This window comes from Sus scrofa, chromosome X (genome assembly GCF_054392235.1).
Source record: "Sus scrofa isolate SSC_HxYL_T2T_F1_AM1 chromosome X, Sscrofa_HxYL_maternal_Yorkshire_Landrace_v2.0, whole genome shotgun sequence".
Taxonomy (NCBI): Eukaryota; Metazoa; Chordata; class Mammalia; order Artiodactyla; family Suidae; genus Sus; species Sus scrofa.
The window spans coordinates 3033298-3046435 of NC_139401.1; the positions used below are offsets into that span (position 1 = coordinate 3033298).

The window sequence follows — 13138 nt, forward strand, 5'->3', positions numbered from 1 at the left end:
GACATGATTTTCCCACAACTTGGGGCACCGTCTTCCCCACTCCGTCCCCCAGCCCGGCATCTCCTTGAAAGCAGAAAGAATCAGAGTTCCTGTCGTGGCTCCGTGGGTTAAGAACCCAACATAGTGTCCGTGAGGATGCGGGTTCGATCCCTGGCCTCGCTCAATGGGTTAAGGATCCAGCATGGCCATGAACTGTGCTGTAGGTCACAGATACGGCTTGGATCTGGTATTGCTGTGGCTGTGGTGTAGACCAGCAGCTGCAGCTCGGGTTCAAACCCTAGCCTGGGAACTTCCATATTCTGTGGGTAGGACCGTAAAAAGAAAAGAAAAGAAAAAGAAAAAAGAATCAACCATACTTCAATAAAATTTTTAAAAAAGGGAAAAAGGGGGAATCACCCACGTGTCTTTTGACAGGAGACGAGTGCTATTGTAATGCACTTTCCGGTTTCGGTGTTTCTGATGCTTTGACCTCATGGGGTTCTTGCTGACTTCCTAGGGGTGGCCCCGTTCCTAGAGAGAGCCAAGGACTCACCTTTCAAATGCCCACTGACCCAGGCAGAGCCCCTCATCTCCTCTGTGGGGCTCCCCTAGTCTGGGCCACCGTGCACCTTCCCTCGTCCCCCTGCCCCAGGGCCAGGTGCCAGCAACTAGAACAGCCCTGCACCTCAGGACCGGCTGGATATGTCACACCAGCCCCCCGTAAGCCTGCTCCCCTGCCTCACCTGTTCCCTCCTGCAGAAACTGCAGTACAGGTGCTTGTCTTGTTCCCCTTCCACCTGCCTCCTGACCCACCCCGGAGCTGCCCCGTGTAACCCTGCATGGCGTGGCATGTCCCCTCCTCTTAGAAATGGTGAGTCACCAGCTGTCTCTTTTTTCTCCTGTTCTTGTAGAGGTAAAACCGATGAATAAAAATTGCATCGCTTTCAAAGGAATACTACTCAGCCATAAAAAAGAACGAAATCATGCCATGTGCAGCCACAGGGATGCAACGAGAAATTCTCAACTTCAGCGAAGTGAGTGAAGCAAGAGAAAGACAAACACCATATGAGACCACTTCTATGTGGAATCTAAAATGTGGCACAGATGATTCTACCTACAGAACAGAAACAGACTCACAGACGTGGAAGACAGCCGTGTGGTTGCCAAGGGGGAAGGGGAGGGATGGATGGGGAGTTTGGGGTTCGTAGACTCAAACCATGACACTGAGAATGGGTAAGCTGTGGGGTCCTACTGTCCAGCGCAGGGAACTCTAGCCAGTCTCCTGGGATAGACCAGGATGGAAGAGTCTATAAGAAAGGAAATGTATACATATGCATGACTGGGTCACTGTACTGTGCCACAGAAATGGGCACAACCCTGTAAATCAACTATATTTTAATTTAAACAATGGTGAGGCTTGGGCTGGCATATGCCCACTGAGGAATATGGAATAGCCAGTTCGCAGGGACCTGCTGTCTGGCACAGGGAGCACGACCCGTCTTCTGGGCTAACCCAGACGAGGCTGGGTGCGTGTTTCTGTGTGCATACCTGAATCATCTGCATTGACACCACAGGACACCTCTGCTATATGTCCATCTAAAACCCATGGTTAAGACGGCAAATCCTACGCTAGGTTAGTTTACCGCCGTGGAACCAGTAATAATAAAAAGAACGCCACGTAACCGCCATCCGCAGGTTATACGTCAGAAGAAGGTACTCACACCTGGAGTAATAGCTGCTTCCATCTCAGGCCTGGGATTGCTTCTTGCATCGACTGGGTATCTGGCCGGCCGTCACGTCGCGAAGCCAGAGCCTCGGCACCCACAGGGTGGCGCGTGCATCCAAAGCATCTTGTGGAAAGGCATGGGAGGGGCTGTCCTTGGCACCCTAGTGCAGGACCGCCTTCCAAGCACGTGCAGGAGGGATTGCATCCTCGAAGCTGCTGGCAGGGTGGTTCTGAGGACACGGGACATCCGTCTGTTGAGTTTTCCGGTGCGTAGGCGGAGTCTGTGCGGGAGGACTGTCAGAGCTGCCCTCATTTCATCACACTAAGCAGCCGTGCACCAAAGGACCATGGCATCTCAGTGATGTGCCGGGCATGGTACGCCTGTGGCCGCCCACAGCAGCGCAACGGGGCGGGTACCACCAGCTCCGTTTTAGGAGCAGCGGGTTTGTGCCTGAACATCTGTGTCCAACGGATCCACTGAGCTGCGTCGCCGGGCTCTGGGGAGAATGAAATCCACATCCGAGTCTCAACCAGGAACCAGAGGTCCCTTTTCCTCGAGCACTTTGCTCAAGGTGACTCTGTGCCCTCGGAGCTGCCTGGTGGCTTTAGGCAGTGAGCTCTGGACGCACCCGTTCAGGGGAGAGGGGACGGTGACACAGAGCTCAGGCAGCAGAAGCCCCAGGAAGCAGATCGAGCAGCCCGAAATCAAAATCAGATGCACGGCTGATTTCTGGCGGCTTTCTGCTCTTCCAGCCCCTGCCTGGACTGAACAGGGTGAACGGCAGTGCCCCCCACGATGGGGGCTCTGCACGCAGAACAGGATGAAACAGTTCTACTCCCAGCGCTCCAGCTCACAGACACTGCAGCCCTTTCCTCCTGGGGTCCTTTCCCGGCTTATCCTCCCGGACGGTGGAAATCTGAGCAAGCCGCCCGCCGCTTCGAGTCTACATCTGCCGGCTCCAGTGGTGGCTGTGACGATGGCAATAAATGACAGTGCAGATGGTGAAGGCAGACGAGAGATGTGGAGGCTCAACTGTCTGTGTGCTTCTCACGGACCTAAGAGTTCTGCATCCTTTATTTTCATTTTCTTTTAATTTTACAGAAGTGTGTCACTAAAAAAGACCAAGCTGGACCGCTCCATCTATGCTGTCTAAGGGTACCCTGCTCCCAGCATGCATGCTTCTCCAACTCTGATCTTTTTGCTTTTTTTTCTACCATCTGGCACTTTATCTGTGTTATTATTATGGCAGAATAAGATGTAAGAATTAGGCGTTTTGGATATTACCCCCCACCAGTCATAAGCAACATGAGGCAGGGGTGGAGGGCGCTGTCTCATTTATAGATGTTATCTTAGATGCTCGATGAACCCCTGAAGACTTGAATCTTCCAGAAACTCCTCTGAGTCAGTCAAGTTATAGTTCCCGTTTCCCAGATAAGAAAAGGGGGTGGTTTCCATAGCGACTGCACCAACTGACATTCCCACCAAGAGTGCAGGAGGGGTCCCTTCTCTCCACACCCCCTCCAGCATTTGTTATCTGTAGACTCATGAATGATGGCCATTCTGACTGGTGTGAGGTGGTACCTCATGGTAGTTTTGATGTGCACTTCTCTAACGATGAGTGATGCTGAGTGGTTTTTTGTTTTTTCATGTGCCTACTGGCCATCCGTACATCTTCTTTGGAGAAATGAGTATTTAGGTCTTCTGCCCATTTTTTGATGCCATTTGCAGCAACATGGGTGCAACGAGAGATTCTCGTACTACGTGCAGTGAGCCAGAGAGAGAAGGACACATACCAGAGGATATCACTTCTATGTGGAAGCTAAACTATGGCACCAATGAACCTGTCTACAGAGCAGACACAGACTCACAGAGAGAACAGATGTGTGGTTGCCGAGGCGGCCGGGGAGGGAGTGGGATGGACGGGGAGTTTGGGGTCCGTAGGTGCAAACTGTGACACTGAGAATGGATCAGACATGAGGTCCTGCTGTCCCGCACAGGGAACTCTGTCCAGTCTCTTGGGAGAGACCAGGATGGAAGAGAGAGTATGAGAAAGGGAATGTGTATAGATGTATGACTGGGGCACTTGGCTGTACCACAGACATTGGCCCAAGACTGTACATTGAGTATATTTTAACAAAGAGAGAGAGAGAGAAGAAAAGCAGACGGGCACTTGGGAAGCATGAGCATCCCCAAGTCTGTTGTTCTGGCTCCTTCCTCAGTCTCTCTCCTCCTCTGGATTTGGGTCAGGGTGTAGGACTACTTACGTGCTTCTTAAGGTTTTTGCAATTAAGCTCAAAGAAATGGATCCAGGGGTCCAGGGATGCTCCGTGCATTCCTCATTCAGATCTGCAGAAGCTTGGCTCCATGAAGCACACGTTTTGCAGTGACACGGGCACACAATTTCCTTGGGAGTGTTCAGTTCTGTAACACGGACTTCAATTATAGATATTTATAGAGAAGAAAGAAAGAAAAGGGAATGAGAAAGAAAAAGGTGGGATGGGGGCGTTTCTGCCTTGGCACCGTGGGTTAAGAACCCGACGGCAGAGGCTGGAATAGCTGCAGAGGTGTGGGTTCGATCCCTGGCCCGGAGCTGGGGGTTCAAGGATCTAGGGTTGCTGCAGCTGCTGCTCAGATTCAGTCCCTGGCATAGGAACTTCTATATGATGCAGGTGCGGCCAAGAAAAAAAAAAAAAAAAAAAGACAGAAAGAAATGGAAAAAGAAAGAAAAAAAGTTGTGCTAAGAGGTAAGGTAAGAATTGGAACTCCAACCCTCTTTACCTGTTTCCTTGATTTTTTATTTTTGCCTCTGGTGCTTGTAGGGTAGGATATTCGGTGCTGATGGAGGCTTGGGGCTAAGACACCCTCCAGGCACATTTCAGGGTTACCTCTTTGTTACGAGGGACTATCTCTTTTTCTTGTTGTTGTTTTGTCTTTGTTTTTAAACGGCCACACTTGTGGCATATGGAGGTTCCCAGGCTAGGGGTGGAATCGGAGCTGCAGCTGCCAGTCTACACCACAGCAACGTGGGATCTGAGCTGTGTCTGTGACCTACATCACAGCTCACGGCCACTGTGGATCCTTAACCCACTAGGCAAGGCCAGGGATCGAACCTACATCCTCATGGCTGCTAGTCAAGTTCTTAACCTTCTGAGCCACAACGGGAACTCCCACGAGGGACTATCTTAAAACAGGAAGCGGAAGAGGCCGTGAGACAGCTAAGCAGATGTGCTCTGCTGCGATTCAGACAAGGGGGAGACTAGAAGCCACGTTTCTGCTGCAACCTGGAGTTTCCCTTTCTAGGCAAAAAAATGAGCCGCCAGGAAGCATCTGAAAAGACGTTCAACCATCTCAGTCGCCGGGACATGCGAAGAAACCCACAGGGAGACTCACCCTCAGCACAGCTGTGTCCTAAAGGACAGGCCATCATGGGTGCTGGGGCGAATTCACAGAAACGGGAATTTTCGGACATTGCTGGTAGACACGAAAACTGGCACTGCCACGTGGGGAAATACATTGCTGGGGCTTCGACAGGAAAAGGAAGACTCACCCGGTGACTCGGCCACGGCACTCTTCGGCACTGACCCCAAGGAACACAACACCGGTGCTGTTTAAACAGCACCTCGGATGCGTATTTTCCCAGTGGCGTTTGTCCCAAGAGCCGAAAACTTGGAAACACACCAAGCATCCAGCCTGGGAAGGGAGGATAAACAGAACGGGGTCCCGTCGTGCAAGGGAATATTATCCAGCCATCAAAGCAGACCAAGCGCAGATACAGGCTTTGTTGCACATAAATCTTGAAAACACTGAGCTAAGTGAAAGGAACCAGCTACAAAGGGCCAGGCGGTGTAGGGCTCCATGCACACGAAATGCCAAGGGCGGGCTGCGTATATCTGTCCGTCCCAACCTAATTTTCTCCCCACCCCATTTCCCCTTTGGTAACCATAAGTTTGTTCTCTGTGTCTGTGACTCTGTTTCTGTGTCATTGATCAGTTCACTTGTATCATTTTTTTTAGCTTCCACATATAAGTGTTACCATCTCTTTGTCTGACGTACCTCACTTAGTAGGAGAATCTCTAGGTCCGCTCCTGTTGCTGCCAATGGCATGATTTCATTCTTTTTCATGGCTGAGTAGTATTCCATTGTGCCTACGGACCACACCTTCCTTATCTATTCCTCGGTCGATGGACATTTAGGTCGTTGAATCTGCCATCTGACAAAACCATCAGCCATCACCTGGTTACATCACGGAGCTGGTTCCCCCCTCTTGTACACAATAGAGAAACGGGGAAAGGAGGGGAAAATGGCTTTTCTGGACTCCTGACTTGATCGCGTCATTTGCTTATTCAAAAACAAGTTGCCTTCTCTCCATTTTCTGCAGGATGATTTCGATGACTTGGCCCAACAGCCAATCTGACATCCATCTTCTCTGCAAGTTGAACTTCAGGGGCTCCGACAAATGAATCATTACTTTGTTCAACCCAATCAAGACCCCAGGCGTAGCTGGGGTCCACTTTCACCGTAAGCAACCCCCTCAAGTCCATGTGGCTGCTCAGCATCAGAGCCGGGGTTTCGACCTGGGTTTGACTCCTAACCTGGGCTTCTTCCTGGTTGAGGTCCTGACCTGGACACCAACAGGAACCTGCCCACAACCAGAAGCCTCTCTGACTCCTCCAATGTTCCTTACACACATATACGTACACACACACACACACACACACACACACACACACACTTCCGAGGGTGTCTTCAATAAATGACCACAGAATGGGATGCTAAAGACCACAGGCATCCACCCTCCCCCATCCTGGGGACCAGACGTCTGAGGTCAAGGGGTCCCAGGGCCAGGATCCTTCCTGAGGCTCCAGGGGAGGGTCCTTCCCACCTCTTCCAGCTTCTGGGGCTCCAGGTGGCCCTGGGCTGGTGGCCGCCTCCCTCCCGGCTCTGCCTCCATCTTCATGTGGCTTCTGCTGTGTGTCTGGGTCTCCGCTTCTGTCTCTTAGGAGGACACTGTCCTTGGAGGGAGGGCCCCCCTCATCCAGGAGGACCTCCTCTCAGACCCCTCACTTCATCACACCTGCAAAGACCCTGTTTGCAGGTAAGGTCCCATTCCTGGGTACAACCACTTAGAAGATGGGATTTCTCTCTCCTTTTAGGGGATACAACTCAAATTACTACCATACACATAACACATGTATGTACACTGTATCTGCATACACACACACACACACACGCACACACACACACACAATACATGTATAGAATAAATAAGTATATATATATATATTTCATACTTTTTTTGCTATAAACATTTTTGAGCACATTTTGTACGAACGACTTTCAATAAGAATTAATTGGGTGTCTGGATCTTTACATTTGAACTCTGTGTCACTATGTGTGAGCATTATAAATAAAATGATAAACTGCTTTCGTTGCAGGAAACATCATTCTACACTTACAGAAACGGAATTAAGCCCTGGCTAATTTTAGTCTTGCTATTTCATTTCCACACTGTGGAGGACATAAGATTTTTTCAGGTCTCAGGTATCTGTCACTCTCTCTTCTCCCATGCAACCTAATTTTTTTTTTTAAATCCTGGGGCACACTTAGAAAAGCTCAACAGTTAATTTTAGGTGTCACAGGCTACAGGGTGGCACCAAGTTTTTCTCTTTTCTACTCCTAGTCTAGATGTGGCTGCAATGGCTTTTGTATTCTGGCCACACTTGTAGCACGAGGAAGCTTGATGGAGGGATTGAACCTGTGCCATGGCAGCAACCCGAGCTGCTGCCGTCACAATGCCTCATCCATAACCTGCTGTGCCACATGAGGACTCCAGGGTTCTTAAGATGAGGTGAACATTTAAATCAGGAACATTTAAATTACGTAAATCGGGTTAAGTAAAGTAGACGGCCTCCCCCATGTGGGTGGGCCACATCTAATCAGTTGAAGGGCCCAGGAACAAAAGACTGCAGTTCCCTTGAGAAGGAGGAATTCCCACTCCAGACAGTCTTCAGACTCAAACTACAGCATTTACTCTGTGCTGGGTCTCAGCCTGCTGGTCTAACCTAAACATTTTGGACTGGCCGGCGCCTTCAATCATGTCTGTCAAATTCTCTCTCTCTCTCTCTTTTTTTTTTTTTTTTTTGCTTTTTTAGGGCCACACCTGCAGCAGATGGAAGTTCCCAGGCTAGGAGTCAAATCAGAGCTGCAGCTGCTGGCCTACAGCACAGCCCTAGGAACACAAGATCTGAGCCACATCTGCGATCTACACCACAGCTCATGGAAATGCTGGATCCTTAACCCACAGAGTGAGGCCAGGGATCGAACCCACATCCTCATCGATACTAGTCAGGTTCAGTCCCCCTGAGCCACAGTGGGAACTCCTCAAATTCATAAAATTATCTATCTAATCATCTATCAATCACCTATCATCTCTCAATCTCTCTCTATTCATTTATCCATCACGTATCTATCATCTCAATATTTATCTAATCTGTCAATCACCTAGCTTCCCGCAATATCTATTTATCCTATCACCTATCTTATCTACCTATGTAACTATCATCTATGTAACTATGTATCTATCTCTATCTACCATCTAATTTATTTATGCATCTATCATCTATCTATCAATCTATCTGTCTATCTATCTGATCTCGTGTTGGTTCTCTTTCTCTGGAGAACCCTGACTGATACAGAAAATGACAGTAAAATACCCTGGGGTGGATGGACAAAGCTGTGTCCAGTCAGAGGCCATGAGCGCTGGGCTCGGCTGCACTGACCAGTTCCCCACAGCCCTTAGGAATCACGGTGGGGCCTCTGCCAGGTCCTCCAGGTGGTGTTCCCTGAGCTTCCCTGCGGAGCAGAGATGGTGCCTGGACTGGTCTGTCCATCAAGGTTCTGCCTCTCCTGTTTCTCTGTTATTCTTACCCATATGCATCAGCCTTCCCTGCCTTTCCCTCCCTGGCCTGGAGCCTCGGCGGGGGTGGGGGGGGGCTGGGGGGTGAGGAAGGGGCTGCGAGAGGGTGAGAGGGTTCAGGGGAAAGCAGAGCTGGCAGCAGGACAGAAACTAATAGATTATGTGACCATCTCAGGACCTGCTGCCAGACGTCCCTCCAGGCATCAGGTGTCCTGCTTCTGAAGAGCAACGGAGCGAAATCCACATCCATTGACTCCAAACTCATTCATCTCCCCGAGGGGGAGGGGGTCACGCAGATGTCCCACTGCCCCCAAATCGCTCCTTCCCTGCCTCCCAGGGGCATCGAAGCTTCCCGGAATGATGCATTACTGCTTCTGCACTTTAATTCTGGGAAAAATGAAAATGACCACGCGCCATGTGGAGCTGGTGCCTGTGGACAGAAAGAGCTCAGGAAAATCCAGAGGCTCCCAGGTGTAAACGTAAACCAACCACACATCAATAAACAAACAGACCAAAAAAAAATCCAAAGGTAGAGGCATGTTTTGTTCTGACAGGCTCTCCCTCTGAACGGGAGCTGGAAGATGAGTTTTGCCTCCATGGTCAAGGGCGCTTTCCTGCACGTCCCCGCGGTGGTTTCACGGGTCATCCCCAGTCATCCCCAAAGGGCTCCTCATCTTCTTCTCACAGATGCACCTGCCGCACATAGCATTTCCGGGCTACACCTTGAATCTGAGCTGCGGCAAAACGGCAGCAAAACTGGATCCAAGCCTCATCCGCGACCTACACACTGCAGCTTGCAGCAACGGCGGATCCTTCACCCACTGAGCGAGGCCAGGGATTGAACCCTCCTCCTCGTGGATAAAACGTTGGGTCCTTAACCTGCTGAGCCACAACGGGAGCTCCCGACCTCCGCATTCTGATCTACTTCTCCCCTTTGAGCCCGTTCCAGTCATTGTTCTACGGGGGTCCCAGGACCCAGGAGGACACACAGTGTCTTTGCCCCAGCTCCGCTGAGCAGAGAGTTTACTCGTTACACCTGCAGCTCGCAGAGACGGGAACCGCGTCAAGACGCCACTGGCACTGCTTTCGGTCAGTCTGGGTCCTGGAATCTTCCCACCGGTCACCTGGGGACAGGCTCTGAGAGCGAGCCTATAGGTCTGCCTGCTGCTGGCGGATGCGCCTGAGAACACCCGGGAGGGGCGGAGGCGGAGGAAAGCGCGAGGGCGGGGCCGAGCGTGGTCGCGACAGACACCCCCAGGCTCCTGGGGGAGCTCCGGCTGCAGCAGGCGGGGACCCACATCCACACCGCAGGCCCAAGTGAGGCGCAAGCCGGGTGCGCCCCCCTGCACGCTCTGCCCTGCGTCTGCAGGGACAACGCTGCCAGCAATGGGTACCCCGAGTTCACGCGAAGGGACTGCGGGTGGGGGCAGAGCAGCACCCCACCCGCAAAAGGGCACATCTGCAAACTCTGGTCCGAGGGCCACCTCCCCACCCCGCCCCCGCATGCTTTGTGAATCAAATTTTACTGGTACACAGCCGAGTCCCCGCTGCTTTCCTGAAACCCCTGAAACGGACATCCCTCGGCTGCAAAGCCTAAAATATTGACAATCGGCCCCTTTACAGAAAACAAACTTACGGTACCCACGGGGAAAGGGGGAGGCAAGAATTAGGAGGTTGAGATTAACAGATACACACACCATCGCATGTAAAACAGATAATCCACAAGGATCGGCTGTCCCGCACCGGAAACTCAACTCAATACTCTAAGAACCTATCCGGGAAAAGAATCTGAAAAAGAATACATATATATATATATATACATATGTATCACCGCGTCACTTTGCTGTACACCTGAAACTAACTCATTGTTAGCCAACTAGAGTTTAATAATAATAATATAATTAAAAAGATCATCAATGTTTGAGGTCCTTTTGGAAAAAGACGCTGAGAAGTTCAATGCCATCGCACGCTTTGATTTCATTTTATCACTGCCGTGGACGGCATCCCTCGTGAACGGTTACCATTTAAATAAAAATGAAGAGATGATATAAGCTCTGTGGGAAGTGGTTGCATAGGACTGTGTGCGAAACACCCCCACTCACTGCAGTTCTATTTCCTCTGTAACATGGGTACAATCAAACCTTTTGCAGGAGTTCCCATTGTGGCTCAGTGGAAACGAATCTGACTCACATCCATAAGGATGCAGGTTCGATCCCTGGCCTCGCTCAGTGAGTCGAGGATCCTGCGTAGCCGTGGCTGGGGAGGAGGCTGGTAGCTGGCACACTGATTCGACCCTTGGCCTGGGAACTTTCATATGCCACAGGTGCAGCCCTCACAAGAAAAAAAAAATTTTTTTTTTTTGGTCTTTTTGCTATTTCTTGGGCCGCTCCCGTGGCATATGGAGGTTCCCAGGCTAGGGGTCGAATCGGAGCTGTAGCTGCCAGCCTACACCACAGCCACAGCAGTGCGGGATCCGAGCCGCGTCTGCAACCTACACCACAGCTCATGGCAACGCCGGATCCTTAACCCACTGAGCAAGGGCAGGGATCGAACCTGCAACCTCATGGTTCCTGGTCAGATTCGTTAACCACTGCGCCATGACAGGAACTCCAAAAAAAATTTTTTTTTAATTAAACCTTTCTCATCAGATGCTTATGTGTATGAAGCAGGCATGTTTATGTAAAAGTTCAACCACGATTGCACATGCGCGTGGGCACACACTGGAGGGAGGCTCTTTTTTTTCTTTCTTTCTTTTTTTTTTTTTTTTTTTTTTTGAGCTGCGTTAAAGCTTCTCCACATTTACAAAATACAACATAAACGGCCAGCGCAGCCTTCCCGCCCATCATCCAGGAAACATACTTCCCCAAAGGGCCCAGAGGATGAGGGGACCAATGACACTCGTCATTTCTGAACACGCAGACACCTGATACCTAGCTCTCCCGGCTCACGGCAACACTGGATCCTTAACCCACTGAGCGAGGCCAGGGATCAAACCTGCATTCTTATTTTCAATGCCAAGGTTTAGTTCGGAGCTGGGAAGTGGAGAAAACAAAATATTTTTCTTCTGAGGAGTAAACTAGAATTAGGGACATGCACGTGCCTGGTGAGTTCCCCCAAAATGGAACTCAGGGTGACAAAGTGGGGACACTCAGTGCCACCTGCTGGCAGGGAACACACATGGGTTTTACGTGGCAGAGCAGGGCTGAACCCCGCGAGGGCAAAGACAGACGCCAAATAGAAAGAGCAGCACCCGAGAGAGTGGCTCCATCCCCCCACCACAATGTGCCTGAAGGCTTCACCCCAGGTTCACCGCAGACTGTATCCAGGGTGCTGGACGGTTCTCGGCTGCCCCATATGCCCAAGTGCCTGTATAGTGGCTTCTGCGTCTTCTCGTCACACACACGCTCCACCGCCCCCTGTCCCCTGCAAGGACCCCTGCACTTTGAGGTTTCAGGAAGACCCTTTGTGGAACGCCTTCACCTCTGACCCCAGGCGCCCAGCCCAGGCCCACCCGGTGTTTGTGGCCGGCCACCCAGGGCATCACAGGTTGGGTCCAAACCCCACTCTCTCTCCTTGCCAGCTGTGCTCCCCGCGTTCTGCCCGCACGGCTCACCGAGCGGACTTCGGAGCTGTCTCCATGTGCACATGGATGCTCGCCCTTCCCTCTCCAGCCCCTCTTCCCCCTTCCGTGCTCTCCCTCGAGCTCCCGGACTCAGGGTCCAAGTCCAAGTCCTCTTTGCAGTTCTGCTTCGCCCACCTCCACGCACGCCCAGGCACACAGGCGTGCACACACAAGGACAGGAACGTACACATGCCTGCATATACGTGTGCAAGGCATCCACACAGCCAGGCTCTCATTCGCACCTGCATGCAAACATGTGTGCACATAACGCACCTTGCGGTACACTGCACGAATGCACACGCACGCATGCAGCACCCGCCTGCACACATGCATTTGCTCATGCACACACAGTCATGCACACGTGCAAATAAATGCATCACGCACTGCCCACTGGCACACATGCATTTAGTCCCACACATGTTCACACTCACAGGAACATAAGTTCATCCACTCAATGCACAAGGCATTCATGCCCATGCCCCAACTTGAACTATGCACACATGTGTGCACGCACACACACATATGCCTATACACGTGGTGTACACACACAGTCTGAAGCACCTGGGGACGGCGGACACATAAAGCCCAGGTGTCTACACTGGGACTCCCTCAAAGTCACCACATTTACCATAAAATTCACCTTTTATCCCAACCAGCCCCTGCTTCCAACCTCCACTGTCTGGTGACTTTCGAGGGTGTGGCTTGGGGACATGCGTCTTCTTTCAAGTTCACCGGGAGCCTTGGGACCTGCCGACCTTCGGCCACGTCAGTGAGAGGTGGTGACCTGTGACCAGCCCCACAGGAGTCAAGAGGACGCCGGCCCCTTACCTTCTGCCCAAGGCGGTCGCCCACCCATCCACCCTGACGGTTCCTCGGCTACCTGCCCCCCCGCCC

The 13138-nt window shown here is 51.4% G+C and overlaps 1 protein-coding gene across 47 annotated transcripts in view; it reads right to left on the reverse strand.

Annotated features, from left to right (window-relative positions):
- The window catches only part of LOC110255319 (polyprenol dehydrogenase), a 339610-nt gene that overhangs the window by 122122 nt on the left and 204350 nt on the right, over positions 1-13138 (reverse strand). For 2 of the 47 annotated variants that reach the window (XR_014834923.1, XR_014834925.1), the window contains exon 9: positions 3971-4127. The exons of 33 other annotated variants lie outside the window; for them this stretch is intronic. The gene's annotated coding sequence lies outside the window, so the exon portion shown is untranslated. Of the gene's footprint in view, positions 1-1700; positions 4140-5253; positions 5397-5759; positions 5917-11678; positions 13029-13138 lie in introns of those variants that run through there. 12 more of the 47 variants (XR_014834902.1, XR_014834909.1, XR_014834892.1 and 9 more) reach the window with 12 other exon arrangements.